This window comes from Schistocerca serialis, chromosome 12 (assembly GCF_023864345.2).
Source record: "Schistocerca serialis cubense isolate TAMUIC-IGC-003099 chromosome 12, iqSchSeri2.2, whole genome shotgun sequence".
Lineage (NCBI taxonomy): Eukaryota > Metazoa > Arthropoda > Insecta > Orthoptera > Acrididae > Schistocerca > Schistocerca serialis.
The window spans coordinates 60,807,540-60,822,337 of record NC_064649.1 but is presented as its reverse complement, the minus strand read 5'-3'; the positions used below and the strand labels follow the sequence as shown (position 1 = coordinate 60,822,337).

At 46.0% G+C, this 14,798-nt stretch overlaps 1 pseudogene; it reads left to right on the top strand.

Moving 5' to 3' along the window:
* The first annotated feature begins 5,226 nt into the window (after window positions 1-5,226).
* LOC126428689 (5S ribosomal RNA) lies at window positions 5,227-5,344 on the top strand (annotated as a pseudogene).
* Window positions 5,345-14,798: the final 9,454 nt, after the last annotated feature.

Sequence of the window (14,798 nt, the reverse complement as noted above, 5' to 3'; positions counted from 1 at the left end):
TCGTGTGTTGCTGTTGTGGTGATGACCAGGGGGAGTGGTTACCATGCAGTTGGAAGGCGGTGTACTGAACTGCTAGAGATAAAAAAATTCTAGATACCTACAGGACATCAAATGGCTCTGAGCACTATGGGACTTAACATCTGAGGTCATTCGTCCCCTAGAACTTACAACTACTTAAACCGAACTAACCTAAGGACATCACACACGTCCACACGCGAGGTAGGATTCGAACGTGCGACCGTAGCGATCGCGCGGTTCCAGACTGAAGCGCCTAGAAACGCTCGGCCACACCGGCCGGCAGGACTTCAAATGATTTGACTTCGGAGTTATGACAGCAATTCGTGGAACATTGTCAGGGTTACTGTCTCTAGATCGAGGGGTCGTAAGTTTCGATTACTGGCTTTCTTGGAGATTTTCTTCATTCGGGCACTGTGTGTTTGTGTCGTCCCCATCATTTTATCTCATCTTAATACAGACGAAAGTCGCCTAAGTGGCGTCAAATAGAAATACAATCCAAGGCGAAAATAAAAAAAAACCACGTCGGATTACGAAGGAATGTCGTGCCAGACTCTGTCCAACTGGCGCGTTGCACTGTCAATATACCGAGCTGGTTGCAGGGCCCTGCCGATAATGCTCCAAATGCTCTCAACTGGGGAGGCGGTATAATCTTACTGAAGTGTAAAATCAAGATGGCCTGTCCTGAAGGGCAACAAAACGAAGCGTAGAATATCGTCGACGTACTGTCGTGTTGTAAGGGTCCCACTGACGACTGAGAAAGAGCTTCTGCCATTAAAAGGAAAGGCATTCCAGACCACCACCCTTGACTGTCTGACTGTATGGCTGGCGACAGCCAAGTTGGTATCCCACCACTGTCTGAGGCATGTCGAGACTCGTCTTCGGCCTGAAACGTCATTGACTGGAGTAGAATTTCGTTTGAGCAAGGTGATGCCCGCCCACACGTGGCGAGCGTTTCTACATCTTGTCCTCGTACCTGCCAAACCCTTTCTTGGCTAGCAGGATCGCCGGATCTCTCCCCAATTGAGAACGTTTGGAACATTATAGGCAGAGCCCTCCAACCGTCTTGGGATTCTGACGATATAGTGCCCCAATTGGACGGAATATGGCACAATATGCATCAGGAGAACATCCAGTAACTGTATCAGTCAGTGCCAACCCAAACAACTACATTCGCAAGGACCAGATCTAGATCAACATGTTACTGACTTGCCCTGTTTGCGAAGCTCGTTCTCTTGAATAAATCATCCACTTTTTCTGAAATTGTAATCATTTGTCTGTCCGTACATGTACATCCCATCTGCCGATTTGTGTCCCATTCTGATAATAGTGTCGTGTTGCATGGTTTCCTTTCTTTTGTCTAAGACTCTACTTGCTCCAACGGCCGAGTCTCCTGACCAGTAAAGGCATACCACAATTTTCCTCTTAAATTTTTGTGGTAGTGCGGCATATAACTTAACGGAGCACGTGATAATTGCATGTGGGAGATAGAATTATTCATATTTTTAGGACTGTAAGGTTTTAAAAAAATGGAAGAATGCATGAAGTTAGTCAGTCAGTGAAATTTACGAAGATAGTGAAAAGTGCGGAACGAATGACGTAATAATCAGCTGCTAATTGTCCGTAGAGCCGTAGTATCTCCATCACGTAACTCGGAGCTCCGCCTGCACGCTTCGTCGGCCATTATGGCGGAAATTAAAAATCGGAACTGCTGTAGTCAACCCGAAGTGTTCGCTGGCGGCAGCCGCTGCGGCGGTTTCGGCGGCGGCTCGAGTGCTGTCGTTGGCGGCCGACCAGCGGCGCGACGCAAGTGCAGACAATCGCCGACGGAGGCGGCGATGCGGGTTTTACGAGCGTTTTAAAGTGTTACGCGGTGCCAAGTGTTTGCCGGGACCCGTGACGGCGGTGAGGAAGGGGGTCTGTGCCTGGTAGGGTGGAGGAACGGCGGGGGCAGGGGAGGGGGCCCGGCTTTAGTCGGGGAAGTCCCGTTTAACGATCGCGGAATGGATTCCTGCGGCGGCGCGGATGCGCTCGTAAAGAAATGGTCGCGGGGGAGGAAGAAAGAAGGCGCGATGAGGCGGTCGTAACGCGACGCCCTGGTCTCCGAGTCAGTGGGGCACTGGGTCGGCCGTCTTTGATGGTACGAGCCTTGACGAACGGCGGTCAGACACCTCGTGACGTCGGAGAGTGCACTTGTAAACAGTGCTTCACTCGGCGTCAGAAGCTGACGTTCGCTACAGAGTAAATGAGCAGAAAACTGCTACTGTGTTACAGAGAGCGCTCCTACAGTAACAGCGAAGGCAATAGTACGACATGTAACGTTTTTCGCTAATTGCTCCTATGCTGAGATCTGCCAAATCTAATACACTATCTGATCAAATGTGTTCGGACATATATTACTGGACATTAATATTGGGAGGACCCACGCTTGGCCTTTACGACGTCTTGAACTCTGCTGGGTGCATTTTTAGAGAGATGTCTGAATATTTGTGGAGGAATAGCAACAACTTTTCCTCAAAATCAGAACCAGAGAAGATGGTGATGCTGGACGGTTCTGGAGCAGTCACCGTTGTAGCTCATCTCAAAGGCATTAAATGGGATTCACGTTGGTACGCTGAGCAGACAAGTCCGTTTCAGGAATATTATCGTCCAAAAATCATTGCCTCATATATGCTGCTTTATGACAGGGTGCATTTTTATCCTGATAGGCTACTCCATAATCTAGAACACCTCTCCGAACAGCGTAGTACCACTTCCTCTGTTCTTCACTGGTACTACGCTAGACAAGACGGAAAATACGAAACTACTGAACCTCAGCAGGGCTGCTGAATGTAACAGAAGGTGGGTGTTGACAGTTTGCAGCTGAACTTCATTAAACTTCAGGGGCTGAAGCGGGAAAATTCCACGATGTTCCACAATATATTACGATTTTTTCAACAGTAACTGGCAGAGAAAGAAAGTGTGTTGTATAACTTATTGAACTACTTCATACTCTGCTGCTTAGTGTGTGAACAACGGCAGTATATCAACTAGTTTCTAAATAGTGGTAGTCATACGTGTACACGAACTTCAAGGAACAAAATTTGGCTGTCATCGTTATTTGGTGAGTCGACCATCCGCATAAGTTTTGGAACGACTTGAGACGACGTAAGAGAGAACTCTTACAGTGTATATGAGCGCTAAACATTCCTCTGTTCAGTGACGTCAAAAGAGCTTGGATGGAACGAGAGGGTAATTAAAGCCGGATGGCAGGTCTGTTCCAGGCTGCAGCTAACGCGTTGCCGGAATCCAACACGTACCACTGTCAAGAAACCTGTATGGACAGTCGGCTGTAGAATTAGACTGCGATGATGAAATTTCGTTCCCCTGCCGTGTATTCCCCCGACACACACAGTGGAATTAAAGCTCGCTGACACAGGGGCTCATATATTCTCTGCGGAGACGCGATGTGACAGCGCACACTGGCTAAATGAAGAAATATGGCGGCAATTTTTGTGCGCCCTCCGTCCACTCTGGACTGGCGAGGTCCGCCCTGCCCTGTGGATGTGGATATCCACACACACACACACACACACACACACACACACACACACTGCCAGGGAGCGCTCAGTCGGCCGGTCCCGCCCACAGGCAACCCAGAAAATTCCCCGGGCTTACGCGCTTATTTACCTCTCCGTCTCTACCAACACCACTCTGTCCTCGACGGAAAAACTGGAACGCGCCCTCGGCATATAGCGGTTCCACCCAAGCAGACGTACGCAAACGTTGCGATGGCTGTAACCCATCTCTGTACATTACGTTGTATCAGCCATATACCGGGGGTCTCGTTGATAGGGGTCCTCCCGGTACTGAAAGAAGGAAACGATTAAAAGAGGCTGTCCCATAAGGAACGGAACTTTTGAGTGCATAATAACAGCACATTTATTTGTGAAATCAGATAATTTACATATTATTGCAGTGCATAGAACCTATGATTACGCACTGTCCTGTCACATTACTGTCACCACCTGTCAAAAGCCTGAATAACCACCTTCTGTAGCGTGGACTGCAGCGACAGGTGCAAGAAGAGAGCCATTGAGATTCTGGAAGATATGGATAGGTACGTGGAGCCATGCCGATTCCACTGTCGAGACCAGCTGTGCTAGGTTTCTCTGTTGAGGAGCCACGGCGGGAACAGCCCGATCAAGACGGGAACAGCCCAGTCGAGGCGGTCCCACATATTCTAGATTGGATTTATATCTGGTCTAGCGGTTCTAGGCGCGCAGTCCGGAACCGCGCGACTGCTACGGTCGCAGGTTCGAATCCTGCCTCGGGCATGGATGTGTGTGATGTCCTTAGGTTAGTTAGATTCAAGTAGTTTTAAGTTCTAGGGGACTGATGACCACAGATGTTAAGTCACATAGTGCTCAGAGCCATTTTTTTTTTTTATATCTGCGGAATTTCATGACCAGGAGACTAGGGTAACTTCACTCTTGTGTTCTTCGAACAACGGGCGTGCACGGCGAGCTGTGTGAGAGGTTGCGTTGTCCTGCTGGTAGATGGCATGATGAAGAGGAACATGTAGGGGTGGAAATGGTCCCCAAGCATAGATGCATACTTGTGAGATCACACATGAAACGCTATGAAATCATTCCCAGACCATAACGTTCCCTCCAGTGTTGCAGGTTATTTGCTTTCACACGTTCCACGCCATACGTACCAACGGCGTGTAGGGTAAAACGTGATTCACCTGAAAAGGCCACCTGTCGCCATACAGCGGACGTCCTAGTGCGGGACTGGTAAGGAAATTCTGGCCGTAGTCGTCGGTGAACAGCTGTCAGCGTGGGCGCATGGTCAATACCCAGCAAATTTCGCTGAACGGTCGTTTAGGAGACACTTTTCGTAGTTCCTAGCTTCTTCTGGTCGGTCAGTTGCTCAACAGTTGCACGTCTCTTCGCTCGTACACTTCATCGCACCGGTCGTTGACCCCTGTCATCTATGGCCCGTGATGCATCACGGCGCCGGTTTTGGATACCGCCATTTTCATCAAGTTACTTTCCATTAGGAATGTTGAATGCGCACAAAGACTGTAATATGACTTTCAAAATGATGGAGCACAGCAATCAGTCATCCTTTCCTTTTAGGTTTCATCAAAGCAACGCTAGATTTCAGCTAGTAACCAGCCATTATCAGTGCACTATTTCGGAGTCTTAATGCACGTCCTAGCACTTCGCCAACGGCTTTGCCGCAGTGGTCACACCGGTACCCGTTAGATCACCGAAGTTAAGCGCTGTCGGGCTGGGCTAGCACTTGGATGGGTGACCATCCGGTCTGCCGAGCGCTGTTGGCAAGCGGGCTGCACTCAGCCCTTGTGAGGAAAACTGAGGAGCTGCCTGACTGAGAGGTAGCGGCTCCGGTCTCGTAAACTGACACACGGCCGGGAGAACGGTGTGCTGACCACATGCCCCTCCATATCTGCATCCAGTGACGCCTTGTGCTGAGGACGACACGGCAGCCGGCTGGTGCCGTCGGGCCTTCATGGCCTGTTTGGGAGGAGTTTTAGTTTAGTTCCTAGTACGACAGTCCCCTGTTGTTCGGGCTCGTGTCGCAGTTCATTCAAGTCCCTGTCACAGTTCACCGATAGCGCTATTTTGCCACGAACGGTATACTTTAAACACGGCGGCACCTGAACGGTTAAAGTTAGCAGTTTCCGAAATACTTCCATCCCTGGCCCGAATTTCAATGATCGTACTCTCCTGGACGTAAAATATTTGGCTCCGTTCTCACATTACGAAAATTACGCCCCCCCCCGGACACACTTTGTATTCCGCCCCCCTCCCCCTCCACTGCTAATGCTGGCACCTGACGTCCGTGCTTGGTTATTGCACGTTGACGATGAAAACAGCTGGTCGTCGCATTAATGTGACTGCCTTTCAAAATGGTTCAAATGGCTCTAAGCACTAAGGGACTTCTGAGGTCATCAGTCCCCTAGACTTAGAACTACTTAAACCTTACTAACCTAAGGACATCACACACACCCATGCCCGAGGCAGGATTCGAACCTGTGACCGTAGCAGCAGCGCGGTTCCGGACTGAAGCGCCTAGAACCGCTCGGCCACAGAGGCAGGCGTGACGGCAGGGTGTATATGAAATATCATAATACATGAACACCCTCCACGATTCTGCATCCACACTCTTTTCCTTTCCATGAAACTTTCGACAGTTTTTCGCCATACTTGCTCGACTAGATTTCAAGTTACGCGCTGAAACTCGGGCTTGAGCTGTGGAAGCGATCGTGTTGTCAGGCAGGTCACAAGACCTGGGTGGTAAATTCGTGTGAGGCCCGGGAACCTCTCTCGTAACAGGCCCACTGACGGGCGTGGTCCCAAAGAATAGGTGCATACTTGTGTTAATCTATTCTGCCTTCCAGAAAGACGACATCACACACGGAATACCACGACGTGTAACAGGTTTCGTCAGATTGTTGAAACCAGACCTATTCAGTATTCACATGACTCCGGTGTAGACCTCAAAAACGGTCATAACAATATGCGGTAACGGTCATCGTCCGCTGTTAATGCATTTTCAGCGCCTTCTCCGAAGAAGTACGGCGTAGTTACGCCCTCATCCCTGATTTCAATCATCACACCACATAGGCGTTAGTTGTGTTTGTAAGTGCTTCTCCACTGATATTACTAGAGGGTTTTCCGTACTGCAAGTCCTGTAATTTTCCTTGTTCACGAAGCTATTCAACAGAAAGTGCGCCTCATCAGTGAACATTACTTTCATGACGAAATTTTCTGCGCTCATTGTTCCGCAAGCATCCAGTGAACATATCCTTTCCGCTTTTCCTGCTAGTTCTTGTATCAGCGGGATTTCATAGGCCCAAAGGAGCCGATTTCCTTTCAGAAATCCATAAACGCTGGTCCCGAGAATATCCAACTCCTGTCAACGACAGCGGCTAGAATTCACCAGATTTGCAACAACGTCATCAGTCAAGATGGCGATGTTTCCCGCAGAAAGACTAACACGAGGACGTCTCGACGGTTTTGACGTCCACAACCGTACCGACTTTCTCAAATTTAGCGGATTTTTCTAATTTTATATTTTATTTCCTTTATTATTTTTATTTTTATTTTTACTCCTCTGTAAATCACTATATCAAGCAGTTTTAAATCAATCACCTGCTTGAAGATGGCTATGTGATTATCAGCCTAAATCTCGGAAGAAGTAATACTGTTGTCCTGGTTGCAAGCCCGAAACCTGATGGAACAGTCATCCGCTTGGAACACTCGAAAAAACACTTCTCCTGTGTTGTAACACAGTAACTGAGAAAGCTGTGAGGCTGTCTTTATGAGATATTTCGAAAAATTTCAGAACTTTTTAAGTGTCGCCATATACTTGGTAATTCTTTTACGTTTAAAAACCCCCGAAGAGACGCAGATGATGCTGAGACAAGTAATTCAATGTAACACACATCGGTCCGCAAGTGTCGGGAAATACCGCAAAAGTGGACGATGTACCTCGCCGCACGTGCGGCCATTGGACTTCGCTGGGCTGCTATTGTTCTCTGCCACCTATTGTAAATGTCTCGCTGTAACCAAGCAGAAACTGTTCTTATTTTGTGTTTCTATCCTTTTATCCCCTCTTTTCTTATTTGCAGATTTTATTTAGTAAAGAAAATATATGTAACTTAACTGCTAGCGATGGAATTCCGAAGCTTACTATATTTGTTTATTTCAGACGCATTATGGCAGGTTTTTGCTGCACTCTACCTCGCAATCATCCAACTGAGTGAGCGAGACCAATAAATAATATAATGATTAGTATCTCAATGTAAACTGGTGTTCGGCTAACGCAATGCAATATAAAAAATACTGCCTGCCAGGTGCAAAACTCGAACCCTGAGCGCCACGCACTAAAGTCGCTCACGTAGACGCGGAGCCACACCGAATGCTTGACGTGGGTTGGGTTGGTCAAGTTCGACAGATCGATAGCCTGCAGCGTGGCGAGGTACGTCACCTGGTGACGTCACATGTTCAACGTTTGTCACTCACTTTCGTGGTATATAGTGATATTTGTGGGCCTGTGTGTCTGCCATTAACTTACTTGTCTCAGAGTCAACTACGTCTCTACGGAGGTTCTTAAACGTACATAAGAATCACCCTGTTGCTGCTGTTGTGGTCTACAGTCCAAAAACTGGTCTGATGCCGCTCCACATGCTACTCTATCCTGTGCAGGCCTCTTCGTCTCCGAATAAGTACTGCAGCCTACATTCTTCTGAATCTGCTTACTCTATTATTTTCTTGGTCTCCCTCTAAGTATTCCAACCTCCCCCCCCCCTTCCCATCCACCCTCGACGTCTACCACCACAACTAAACTGGTATTCCCTTGATGTCTCAGAATGTATCCTATCAATTAACCATATCTTCCAGTCAGTATGTGCCCAAAAATTTCTTTTCTCCCCAATTCTGTATAGTACCTCTTCGTTAGTTACGTGATCTACCCACCTATTATTCAGAATTCTTCTGTTGTAACACATTTAAAAAAATGCTGTTCTCTTCTTGACTGAAACGTTGATCGTCCTTGTTTCAGTTTCGTAGATGGCTACACTCTACATAAATTCCTTCAGAAAGACTTCCTGACACACAAATCTACAGCTGATGTTACCAAATTTATTTTTTTCAGAAAGCTTTTCTTCATTTTATATCCTCTCTAATTCGGCCGTCATGAGTCATTTCCTGCCCAAGTAACAGAACTCTTGCACAGCTTTAAGTGTCTCGTTTGCGAATATAATTTCCTCAGCATCGCCTGATTTAATTCCACTGCGTTCCATTGTTTTGCTTTTCTTGACGTTCATCTTATATCCTCCTATTCAAGACAGGGTCCATTCCGTTGAACTGTTCATCAAAGTCCTTTGTTGTCTATGACACAGCTGCAATGTATTCGGCAAACCTCAAAGTTTTTATTTCTTCTCCCTGAACTTTGATTATTACTCCAAATTTTACTTTTGTTTCCTTTACTGCTTCTTCAACGTATAGATTGATTAACATCGTGGAAGGCTACAACCTTGTTTCACTACCTTCTCAATTCCTGCTTCGCTTCCATCCCCTCGACTCTTGTAACTGCACAAGTTATAAACAGCCTTTCGCTCTCTGTGTTTTACTACCCCCGCTACCTTCAGAATCCGAAAGAATATATTCCAGTGAACATCGTCAATAGCATTTTCTAGTTTACAAGTGCTATAAAGGTAGGTTTGCTTTTCTTGACCTATCTTCTAAGAGAAGTTGTTGCATCAGTATTGCTTACAAGTTCATACGTTTCTCCGGAATCCAAACTGGTCTTCCGTGAGGTGGGCAAATTATTGCTAGGTTTACTCAGATAAATAGTTGGAAGGAAAATATGACTGATAGCAGAGATATATCAGGAGGCGTAATGAAGTTGTAAAAATATTGAAATATGTCGTAGTTGTCCACGGTAAGCCTTGTCTCAGTCATATGATTATCTTTGGTCCAAGTATTGATCCCAGAGGAACGCCAGTGGGAGCATGGGGGGGGGGGGGGGGTGGGGGTGGGGGCGAACTGCAGACCAAATATTTGTCACATCCGGGTGCACGCGCCATTTTTCTTAGTTACCGGACGCTGCAGATGTGCACCTACGGCACTCGGAGAGCAGGAGACGCCTCCTGGAAGGTGGAGAGCTTTTTTTTTCTTTTTTTAAAAAACTTGTCGTCGTCAGGGAGACGCCGTGAGGCGGCTCGCCACCCCAGGAGCTGCTGATTATGCCACGGCGTTACTCTGCGATCCCCGTCTCGGCCCAAATTGGTTTCCCTTCCGGCAAGCAAGCATTAGTCTCCAGCACGCGCACTTCCGCTGTTTTCCTCCGTGATGGGGTGAGGGTGGCGGCAGGGGAGGCGACGTGAATGGGAAAAAGAAACAAGGGGGGCAGTGCGGGCGCTGGGAGGTCACCTCTCCAGGCGGAGAAGGAACTTTCCGTCGCTCCTGGAATTACTTTTCTTTCCAGACGCTGCCGCTGTGGAAAGTAGAAACTTGGATGGGAAGCTAAGAGGTCTAGACTGCAACTCCGGCCAACGAACGCAGCGTCTTGCTCCTCCTACCCTGTCTTCCGTCTCACCCACTCTCCCCTTCTCTCTCTCTCTCTCTCTCTCTCTCTCACTCTCTCACTCACTCACTCACTAGCACACACACACACACACACACACACACACACACACACACAACTTTCCTCTACGCCTGACACTCTTACACCACACCTATGATCAGAGTTGCGAACAAGTTTTCGAGTATACTCAACGCAGTCTAAATTTTGTTTCTCGTTCTAGCCACACTATGTGAGTGTTCTACCACAGGGATCATATTACCAAGCTGTGTATCTACTCTTTGCATAAAATTTGTTCATCTCACAGTGGTATTACTGATCGTTCAGCAAACAAAACTGGTGATCACAGAAGAGAGGTCTTTAGAAAGTAAGTTTTTGAGTCATCAGTTTTCTGACTTGTTTGATGTGCCCGGCCACAAATTCCTCTCCTGTGCCAACCTTTCGATCTCTGGATAGCATTTGCAACTTACGCCCTCAGTTATTTGCTGGTGCGTTATAATCTCTGTCTTCCTCTACAGATTTTACCCTCTACAGCTCCCTCTAGTACTCTGGCGTCTTAACCGATGTCTTATCATCCTGGCTCTTCTTCTTGTCATCGTTTCCGGTATAACCGTTTCCTCGTAGATTCCGCCGAGAAATTGCTCATTCCTTACATTATCAGTCCACCTAATATCCAACATTTTTCTCTAGCATCACATCTCAAATGCTTCTTTTCCCTTCTGTTTATGTTTTCCCACAGTCCGCGTCTCACTCGGTATACAACTGAAATATTATTTTAATTAATGACAATTTTTGTACTGTTTTATCTCTTGAAATATGAGGAAATGTAAAGAAATCTACGAATGATTGTATGATTTTTATCTCTGCTGTTAGTTAGAATAAAATTATTTTAAGTTGTTCATACTGATTTGATGCAGCTCTCCACACTACCGTATCCTGTACAAGGCGCTTTATCTCTGCTACATCCGTTTGAAACTGCTTACTGTAACCATGTCTTGATTTCGCACTACAATTTTTAACCCACACACTTCCTTCCGTTACCGAATGAACGATTGCTTAATGCGTTACGAAGTGCCCTATCAACCGATCATTTCTTGTAGCCAATCTTTGCCACAAATTTTGTTTTTCTCCAGTTCACTTTAGTACCTCCTCAGTAGTTATCAAATCTTCCCATCTCGTGTTCAGCATTCTTTTGTAGCCCCGCAATTTGAAAGCTTCTGTTCTCTTCTCGTCGAAAGTGCTTGTCGTCTACGATTCACTTCTGCACACCGTTGCACAGTGCACCCCAGATAAATACCTTGAGGAAAGATTTAGTAACATTTCAATTAGGATTCAGTGTTAACCACTTTCTGTTTTCATTAATGCTTTCCTGCTGTTGCCAGTCTGCATTTCAATAGTTTCTGCTTCAGCCATTGACAGCTGATTTGCTGCCTAAATAGCATAACTCACTGACTGCCTTTAGCGTCTCAATTCCTAATCTAATTCTGTCAACATCGCCTCTTTTAACTCCACTACATTCAGTTACAATCATTTTTCTTTTCTTAATGTTCGCCTTGTGACGTGGTTGTAAGACTTTACTCATCCCATCATTTGCGGTAATCTGGTAGGAGAGAAAAAAGTGTAATAGCAGACAAACAATACTTACAGAACTTTATCGAGAACTTTACCTGTTAATGAGCAGAAACAATTGTGCAGAATAAGTAGAAATGAAAACGGAGTGAAAACGGTCTATAATCCACGATTAATTAAAAAATATTCGAAGTACTTTCGATTCTTTAGCCTTAAGATTCAAAACGCACTTCCGTATCTTGTGCTAGCGGCAAAAGGCTTTCGTCGTCTCTAGATGAGATACAGAGAAGCTTAACTCTGTGGAAGTTGCTTTGATTAAACGAATTATGCAGTTCTAAGCTGAGGGCAAAATATTGCGGAGTGCCACGCTGTGCGACACAAGATTAAGACGCAGCAACCAACTTCGCAAAAAGTTTAAATTAAATTCGCAGAACTTTCGTAGCTTACCCGACTAACTGCCTTCACTTGGCGTCTTTAGCAGCGTCGAATACTCTGATTTCATTATGACACTGAAGCAACAATCCAAATAAAATGATCTGCTGTCACAATGATAGAAACCGCTAACGCAGTTAATGGAAAGTTTAGAACGGGTTTCTCGAGAGGGAGCCGTCGAATGGCATTCATGTATAAAGTACTGGCTGATAGTAAAATATGGAGGGGAGTGGCTTCATGGAGAGTGTACTGAAATGGTGTTCGAGGCGCTATGGAGAGTATTAAGATATCGGTATAAGTCATGTAGTTGACACTGCTTCGCATTTCTTGTCGTTTATATATATTGTATATACATAATATGCATCACAATACTCGTGATATACTTGTCCATTGCCTGAAATTGGTTATCTGAATTTTGCTTTTTAGCGTGTTAATTTTTATGAGTGCGTTACATATGGCCCAGAATGTAAACATTTGGCTACGCTACAGATCAATTCGTTACGATATTATTCGTTTGACATTCGTCAACTCACAGCCAGACTATTACCTGCTGCCTAACCTAGGCCTCGGGCTACGCTACAAATCAATTTGTCATCACAATTTAGCATTACAATTGGAGTCCAATATCAAACGCTGTAGGCACAGCTGCAATCGACCCTGTCTGTATCGCTATCTCCGTGAGTTTGTTGACAAAGGAAAGATTGATGAATAGTGGTTTCTAGAAAATAAAGTCAATTCGCCAGAATGAGATTTTCACTCTGCAGTGGAGTGTGCGCTGATATGAAACTTATTGGCACATTAAAACTGTGTGCCGGACCCAGACACGAACTCGGGACCTTTGCCTTTCGCGGGCAAGTGCTCTACCATCTGAGCTACCCAAGCACGAGTCAGGCCCCCTCCTCACAGCCTTACTTCCGCCAGTACCTCGTCGCCTAACTTCCAAACTTTACAGAAGCTCTCCTGCGAACCTTGCACTCCTGAAAGAAAGGATATTGCGGAGACATGGCTTAGCCACAGTCTGCGGGATGTTTCCATGTCTAAGCCATGTCTCCGCAATATCCTTTCTTTCAGGAGTGCAAGGTTCGCAGGAGAGCTTCTGTAAAGTTTGGAAGTTAGGCGACGAGGTACTGGCGGAAGTAAGGCTGTGAGGAGGGGGCTTGGGTCATCCTTGGGTAGCTCAGATGGTAGAGCACTTGCCCGCGAAAGTCAAAGGTCCCAAGTTCGAGTCTCGCTCCAGCACACAGTTTTAATCTGCCAGGATGTTTCAAAGTCAAATGGGTCGGTTTTTTGCTTGTCAGATCCCCGACCAGAACTACGGAATGACGGCTGTAATAATGCCAAACTGAAATTTATAAATACCTGACACTGTCAGCTGAAGAGCGTTCATGAATTCAGTATAAAGAAAGCTTCAGATGTGAAGTTTTTATTGCCTTGATCGCTTGTAGGTACACTGGATTACTAGTTTCGGCAGGAGTAAGCTGTCCTTTCAGGTCTTCAGTGTTGAGGTTGTGAAATCATGCTGCGCGATAAACCGCACGTTTATTTTTGTACCATCGTAACGGACTCATGACGACAAGAGAGTGAAACACTGAAAAATGTAACTGTCGTCATGGCAACGCAAAGTCGTACAGGCGTGCCAAATCAAAAAGTGCCGCACGTGACTGAATTGTCTGCCAGCGGTCAACTCAGACATATGCGATCAAGGCAAGAAAAACTTTGTATCTGAAGCTTCCTTTACACTGATTAGGGAATGCTTCCATTTTCAGTTAGGGATCACTGTGGTTTCAGGAAGGGAAAAACTACCAAAGAAGCGCGTCTGAGGTATGACTTAGTAATCGAAAGCAGACTTAAGAAAAATAAGGCTTAGTGTCTAGTAACTCCTGCCACACAGAAAGTTTTCCCCAGAGATAAACATACTAATATAATCATAATAAATAACTAGACGAATAATCTGTAATATCTACACAACCCAAGTGTGGGGGGAGGGGGGGGGGCAGGCAGGGGAACAAGAACGAGATGTTGGCGTTAGAAAAGATTAGATTATATCGGATATCCGCTTGGACTTGTTCCATAAACTCGCAGGCTCACTGCCTCCAAGTCATTTGCGTTCTTCCAGGTTATACTGCCTAGCTTGCATGCCACATTGTCTCTGTGTAGCTGCGTGTGGAATGTTTCACGCAGCTCAAGGACATTGCCTAGTGGGAGAGAATGAGAGACTCAGCGTGAATTTCAGTCTAGAGCGTCTCCTGCCAGAAGCAACGCCACTTTCTTTTATGTTGAAACATCCCCTCAGAAGAAATTATGAATTACTGTGCTGGTAAATCTCTTACGTTATTTGATTTTCAAACAGCTGAGCAAAACTGAACGTAAAGAAAATGGTTCAAATGGCTCTGAGCACTGTGGGACTTAGCTTCTGAGGTCATCAGTCCCCTAGAACTTAGAACTACTTAAACGTACCTAACCTGAAGACATCACACACATCCATGCCCGAGGCAGGATTCGAACCTGCGACCGTAGCAGCAGCGCGGTTCCGTACTGAAGCGCTTAGAACCGCTCGGTCACAACGGCCGGCAAATGAGCTTACTCAGACATTTCTCTCTTTACTTATTCTGATCATCACTAAACTGATACACAATATTTTTAGCGCAACGCAATCTGACTTTCAACAATCCCTACAAAAGTAA